Here is a 7,275-nt window from a genome sequence, read left to right as displayed (position 1 = left end):
CCAACCCACTGCAAGGGGGACACACACACACACACATTTCTAAGTGAGATTTTATTCATTACTCAATACCAATGCAATACAATATCAATGCTTGAAATGACATTATTGACTGAAACAATTCGCATACAGTTAGATCCACAGTAAAAAGCCACGTATCGGAGAAAGAGGAAAAATAAGCAGGAAAAATTTGCTTGAAAACCTTTGAACTGAGCCCAATTAGTCGAGTCAGAATTTCCCTAGTGGAAAATCGCTAAATCTTGCCACTAGGTGGCAGTGTTGTCTCAGCTCGAACAGGATGAAGCTAAAGTCCACACACAGGTATTGTTGTGAAGTGTGTATACCATTTCGCAGTTTTCCCAATTATTACTCACAATGCTTAGCGACACAACATGTAGTTGAGATACTCATGGCCTTGGCTGCCCAGGATGCAAGGTCTCTTTCTCCTTCTCTGGGATACACAAGTGTGAAAAATCTCATTTATAGGTTGTTTTAGTCCCTTTTGCATTTTTTATGTCTTTTTATTTTGGAGAATGTGGTATATTATTGCGGTTGAATTTCTATTTCTTTTACTGGAAAATTTGTTGAATGAAAACAATGCCATTGATTATTTGCACCAGTAGTACTTATCTTTGATAAGGTTTCATGAGGGTTAAATGCTTTTTGCCTTGTATGTTTAAAAAGTCAAGTATTCTGAATGCCATTAAGCCCCCCCGTCAGCATTACCTAGACTAACCACACCTACTGAATTCGTTTATGTAAAGTACTGAGAACCACATGGTGATAAGTGTCCACCTGGGCAGACAGCACCCCCCCCCCACGGGGATGCAGAAGAAGCCCCATCAGCATGAGAAAGGAGGGATCACCATCATCATCAGAGAGGTCTCCGGCAGGCCGGCTCGCGTGCAGATGAAGGGATAAGGGGATAACCCTGAGTGACAGCTGCCGGCCACAACAGGGGGGGGGTCCCAACACAGAAATGTCAGCTGTCCCCAAGGGAGGGGGTGCCTATGGTTCTGCGATTAGTGACAAAGAGCTCCCCGGCTCTGCAGAGCATTTCTCCGGGAAAACATTTCACGTCACTAAATGCTAATATTAAACAACACAGTGTAGCCTCACTGCAGGATTAATCCTGTACGGCACGGCCTCACTGCAGGGTTAACCCTGTACAGCATGGCTTCACTGCAGGGTTAATCCTGTTCCGCATGGCTTCACTGCAGGGTTAATCCTGTTCCGCACGGCTTCACTGCAGGGTTAATCTTGTACGGCATGGCCTCACTGCAGGGTTAATCCTGTTCCACGCGGCCTCACTTCAAGGTCAACCCTGTACAGCACGGCCTCGCTGCAGGGTTAACCCTGTTCCACACTGCCTCTCTACACGGTTAATCCTGTACAGCATGGCCTCACTGCAGGGTTAATCCTGTTCCGCACTGCCTCACTGCAGGGTTAATCCTGTACAGCATGGCCTCACTATATAGAACAGGCTACCCTGCAGTTGCTGAAGATGGCCATTGACTGGTGTGTGAAGGGAGACGCCACAAGCCCAACTTGGGGTGGGGGGGGCTTTCCAGACAGACCCAGTGAGACACAGAGATCAGCCAAATACCCTTCCTGGGAGAGTAACTGTATCTCCACTGGCAGCAGGGCCAGCCTGTTGTCCCTGCCCCATTGATCCAAGCAAATGGGGGCATTTACCATTAATACCCCGCCTTCAGCCTGGCTCAGTAACTTCTTTAATTATTTACTCTTTTTTTTCGGACAAAAGTACATAACATAAAGGGTTGCTTAATTTTTGGATATTCCTAAATTTTGGGTCATTTTTATCCTAGGTAAACACAGGTATGCTCTGGTATATGAGGCAACCTTAGTGCAGATGAGCATATTTACCTTACCACAGGTAAGTACAGCTGAGCTTGATTTGGCACAGAGATCACATGTTACGGATATAAACAATGACTTTGTTGAGGCCTAGCTCTTACACACAGCTAGGTTACCTTAGGGCCCTGGCCTTTGTAGATCCTTCAGCTCGCGAAGGACGCTTTCTTTTGCAGATCAAGGGGTGTTCCACTAAACAGAATTTCTTGCTTAGCTGGGTAACTTGTCAGATTTAAGGTAGTCTGGACTAAATGGACTTTATCTTCCTTAGTTTACATTTAGCTCAGACTACCTTAAATCCGACAACTTATCCACCTAAGAAATCCTGCTTCGTTGAACACCCCCCTGGCTGTAAAATGGGGCCAATGTTTGAAGTTCGAAATGCAGCATGGAATATGTCAGTTTCAAGGCCAAGTAGCACATGTTATGTAAGTTACTGTTTTTTGTTTGTTTGTTTGTTGTTACTCTGTTTATTCATAAATCTACGTACTTTATTTATAAAGTAGCCGGTATCTGCATGCCTCAAACTCTTACACTACTTTGTAAAGTTGGTTATGCCCTAAAGCCTGTGGATTCCATCCCACTTAGGAGTCGCTTTTGCACAGTTATTGTACGTAACGCAGATTCCCCGAAACTTTACTTCCCGTCTTGATCGCGCCCCGAGCGCCGCCATGCTGCGTGACGTCACATTGCCGGGAGAATTTTTAAGAGTGAGGAGGCAGCGGGAAACGCGTGGCGCTGTGGTGTAAACGTGCTCCGTGTGCAATATTAATGGGTCCCTGATGCAGAATTCATAAGCAACACGACCTCCCAGAGTCTGGACTGCCAGGATGCCCTCTTCACAAACACACACACACACACACACACACACACACACACACATCCTATCTACACACCTACCCATATATTGATATCTTTATGGGGCTCCCCATTCTTTTCTATGGGCTCACTCTAAGCCCAGCTATGAGAAACCTTAACCTAGCCCTAACCTTAACCACAAGTCACCAAACAAAACACAAGTCTTTTGGCATTTTTAGTTTTTGCAGTCTGTGATTGCAGTCACGGAATTTTATAAAATTGAGGTTATCCTTGTGGGGACTGAAGATATGTCCCCACTAGGTACAAAGTTGTATGTTTTTGTCACATTGTAATAAGTACACAATGTAATAATTACAAAGCACACACACACACACACACGCAGGTTTGTAATTATATCTTTGTGTGGACTTTCCATTCACTCCTATGGGGAAGGCTCTAGTCCCAAGATGATGACCTTAAGCCCTACCCAGCCCTAACCTTAACCATAAGTAATCAAATGAATTGTGAGACTTTTGGCATTTTTGATTGCATTCAGAGATCTTTGTGGGGACTTGAAAATGGTTCCCCACAACATCAAAATAACAGCTTTGTATCACATTGTGGGGGCCATTTAGTCCCCACAATGTAATATAAACATAATATACGCGCGCACACACACACACACACACACACACAGGCAATCTCCTGTCTCCCAACAATGCTCTGCTTTCATTCCAAACAACAAAGGCAGGGCCTCTGACAGAGACAGCAGCACATTCACTCAGCTCCCTTGGGGGGGCCGCACGTGAAGGGGCCTCCCCTCTGCACCCGCCCCCCCCCCCCCCCCCCCCAGCCAGGTGATAGCTCTTGAGTATGAGTATCAAAAACAAGTGCTTTTCTGCAGGAGGGTGTGCTGTGTAAATTTAAACATCTCACTGGTCATTTCCCAAATAACTCTTTATTTAGCAACACATTCTGCTTGCATATCGTGTAAATGTGTGCTAATCTATAAGGACAGAATATCTATCTATCTATCTATCTATCTATCTATCTAAAAGTGTGTGCTAATCTATAACATTTGAATATCTATATACATATGCTGCAAAAGTATCTATAAATCTAGAAGCACAGAATAGTTTTATATGTATATAGATATTCTAGCCTTATAGAATAGCACATACTTTTACATGTCTATACATATGTGCTAATCTATAAAGGCAGAATATCTATACATATAAAAGTGTGTGCTAGTCTATAATGGCAGAATATCTATATCCACATGGAATCAGAGCCTTGCTTGTGGGCTTGACAGGCAGCTTTGCATTTGCCGATGTTTCCAGGTTAATTTCCTGATGCTTGTTGGCTTCCCTCATTCTCAAGCACTGCCACAGCAGCAGCATTCAGGCGATAAAGGCCGGGGGGGGCTGTTTTCCACATTCGCACGATATGCTGGACATATGACGCCCCGCCCTCACTGCCTGCTTGAGCCATCGGCAGGGTGGTATAGTGGCATCACACCTCTGGCTGAGCGGGTTTTAATCCCGTCCCTGCTCTGTCTGTGTAGAGTTTGCACATTGTCCAGAGTTTGGGGGTTTTCCTGTAGTGGGAACCCTGCGAAGAGCTTGCATTCTGTCCACAGTGTCCCTGGGATAAAATCCGGGCTCCCTGAGTCTCTGTACTGTAGTGGCAATGGAAGGTCATGGATGAACTACAAGTTCAAACCCTCAGTCCCCTAATCACCATTCTGTAAAACCTAAACAGTGCGTCTCTGTGAGGCCATCACCTAATGTGTCTAATCAATTCAATTCAATTTATTTTTATATAGTGCCTTTCACAACAGAGTTCTCCCAAGGCGCCTTACATGGATATGTTGTAATACATTAAACATAATTAGAGAGAGTAATACAGAAATATGTCTGCATGCTTCACAAATACATCCACAGTGTGGATGTTTGTGTCCTGTTGTATGAATGAAAATAAATTCAGTGCTACAATCTTTGCTTTTCTTCAAATAATATGCTGTAGTAACTGGCTGACTTTATTGAACCGTTATAGTGTGGAAAATGCTATTTCTTAAAAGCTTCTTTGTATAATGATTGCAAACAATAATAGAAGAAAAATAGGTACGGAAAAATACACAAGAGACTTGTATGAACATTTCAGGATGCGTTCGTGCCACCCATCATGTGATCTGGAAATGATCTGCGAGATCTAAAAATTTTAGCCAGCCTTACATTAATCTTAACTTTAACCATAAATGTGACCTTGATCTGAAGCTTAAACCTATCTGTGACTTGGAACTTAACCTAGACCTTGTCCTTCACACAGTGTATGGTGCCGAAAGTGTCCCAAAAATGCCCCAGTCTGCCACGAACACCTGTAAAATCAAATAAAAGATTATTCCACGGTATTGATAAATATTATTAACTGGTGGTTAATGAGTGACACATGATTAATGCATAAGATCAGGCGTGTCGGTGTCATTCCGCACGCTCAGACCGGCTAGCACCTGCTCCCCGCCACCCCCTTTGGCCAACGCGCTGGTGCAGGTGCGTGAGCAGGGCATTGTGGGTATGGGCCAACCTGAGGGGTGACAAATCATCCTGGGTAACATTACTGCAGGTAGAATTTAATTATGTTTTTTAATTCCTTAATGTAAGTATACCAAATGCTCTGTACTGTAAAAAACAAATAATCTAAAGACTTAAAGATTGCAGAAAAATTACATGGTTACCAAGTGGTGTCTGCCATGTAAATACACATAATAATATCAGTAATTATAAATATATTTTCATTAAAGATAACATATATATATATATAGTAATTTTACCATATTAGTGATATATTTTTCTAATTGTTGTTGATGTTATTATTATTATTATTATTTATTATATAATAATAATGCTAATAAGAAGCAGGTGATCCTGAAGCAGAGGGATGAAGGTCTCTTCATCGCAGGCACAGGCAGGACAGCCCTCCGTTGGGTCCTGCTACCTGCAGGACAGGTAATTACACATTCTTCCACTGGGGCTTTGTTACAATAACGGCCATTAACAATGCATGGTGTGGCCAGATCTGGTTCCCTTGGCCTAATTTGGCGGTAAGATGAGAGGGAATCTGAGCTGATGGGGCGGGGAGGTGGGGGGGGGGAGGGGGCACTAACAAGCTCCGGACGGAGCCACACTCCGTCACGACTGGCCCGCAAGAGGAGTGGAATTACCGTGCGACCCAGATCAGCGTCTCAGCCAGGACGAACCGGGCATGGAGTTCAGCCAGGCGTCGGGGGGGGAACATAATCCGTCATGCGTGTAGCATGTGTGAACCCCCCACCCCAACCACGCCTACTAGAACCAGGACTAGCCAGTATCTCTCTCCAGTATTTGGGTCTACTTCTCCACAACACCTGTCAGTGGTATAATCTGCTGCGTCTGATGCTCTGGGAGGACTTCACTAGAAGAGTTAAATTCCAGTGAACGGCCTCATTCGAAATAAACACAGTCTAAATACACACTCAGCTCAGGGGTTATTAGATGGCTGAGGAATCTTGGAGCTGATTTATCCTGCAGATGAGATGGTGTGTGTGGGCCAGGAATCTAATAGGAACGGACGAGAGTCACACACCTAATATGCAGCAGGCAGATTGGCAGTGTTTGTGAAATAATAGAATTATTTTGTAATGGGAGATGGGAGTACGTATGGGTTGGGAACTGACAGGCTCTCTGCTCAATGCACCGCATGGCCGTCATGCCATGGAGGAGCCACCGGCAAAACTGACGCCAGGTTAGAGGGATAAAAGGGTGCAGGTTCCTCTAGGAGGTGCCAGCAGGGGGCGCTCTACATTTCTGAAGTGCCACAAAAATCAGGGGGAACATTCTAGGCGAATCTGCTTCACTGGCGCAAAAAAACATGCCACGATCGAGGTCTGAAAATGGGCAGGAAGTGATGTCACTGTCAACCAGCAGCTGTACCAGGGAGCAATTCCTACAGGACAAATTAAAGACCTGTAGATATCAACAACAAAGGGCCCAACTTGCACCTTGACCGCAGGCTTCTCTTCAACGTCCTGCCATCCCAATGGACTTGAAACATCTGGCGCCCTACATTTGTATTGCCAGCACTACTGTAGCTGTGTCCAGGTGTTTGCTGCCACCAACATACCCTGAACACCTTATGTAGTGTGCAGTTAAGTTGTGTCATGAGGATGCAAGGTTATCAAGGTTACGGAACCGACCAGAACAAAGGGGTGTTTTGGACCTGTGGGCAGCCCCAGCCAAATCTAGTTTATCGGCCTTGTTGTTCACCGCCAGGTTTTCGTATCATGAGTGTGTCAGTGATGATCTGTACGTCCGCACTGATCTGCGCTTCTGTCGATAAACGGTTTCTGTCTTATTATATTGTCAGCCGTCCATGTTGATCTCCCTTATCTTTCCTCCTACTGATGAGACATGAGCCGTCACTGGCTGCTGCCTTTCATATCTGGGAAAATCATGTGTCTGTTGACCTCCCCGCTGCAGGGGTCATGGGAAGAGTGGCGCAGGGAACCAGATCGCAGAAGATGCAACCAGATGCAGAAGATGCATTGTTGCATTGTTCTGTCGTGTGACT

The sequence above is a fragment of the Paramormyrops kingsleyae genome, chromosome 1 (genome assembly GCF_048594095.1).
Source record: "Paramormyrops kingsleyae isolate MSU_618 chromosome 1, PKINGS_0.4, whole genome shotgun sequence".
Taxonomy (NCBI): Eukaryota; Metazoa; Chordata; class Actinopteri; order Osteoglossiformes; family Mormyridae; genus Paramormyrops; species Paramormyrops kingsleyae.
This window is presented reverse-complemented; position numbering follows the sequence as displayed.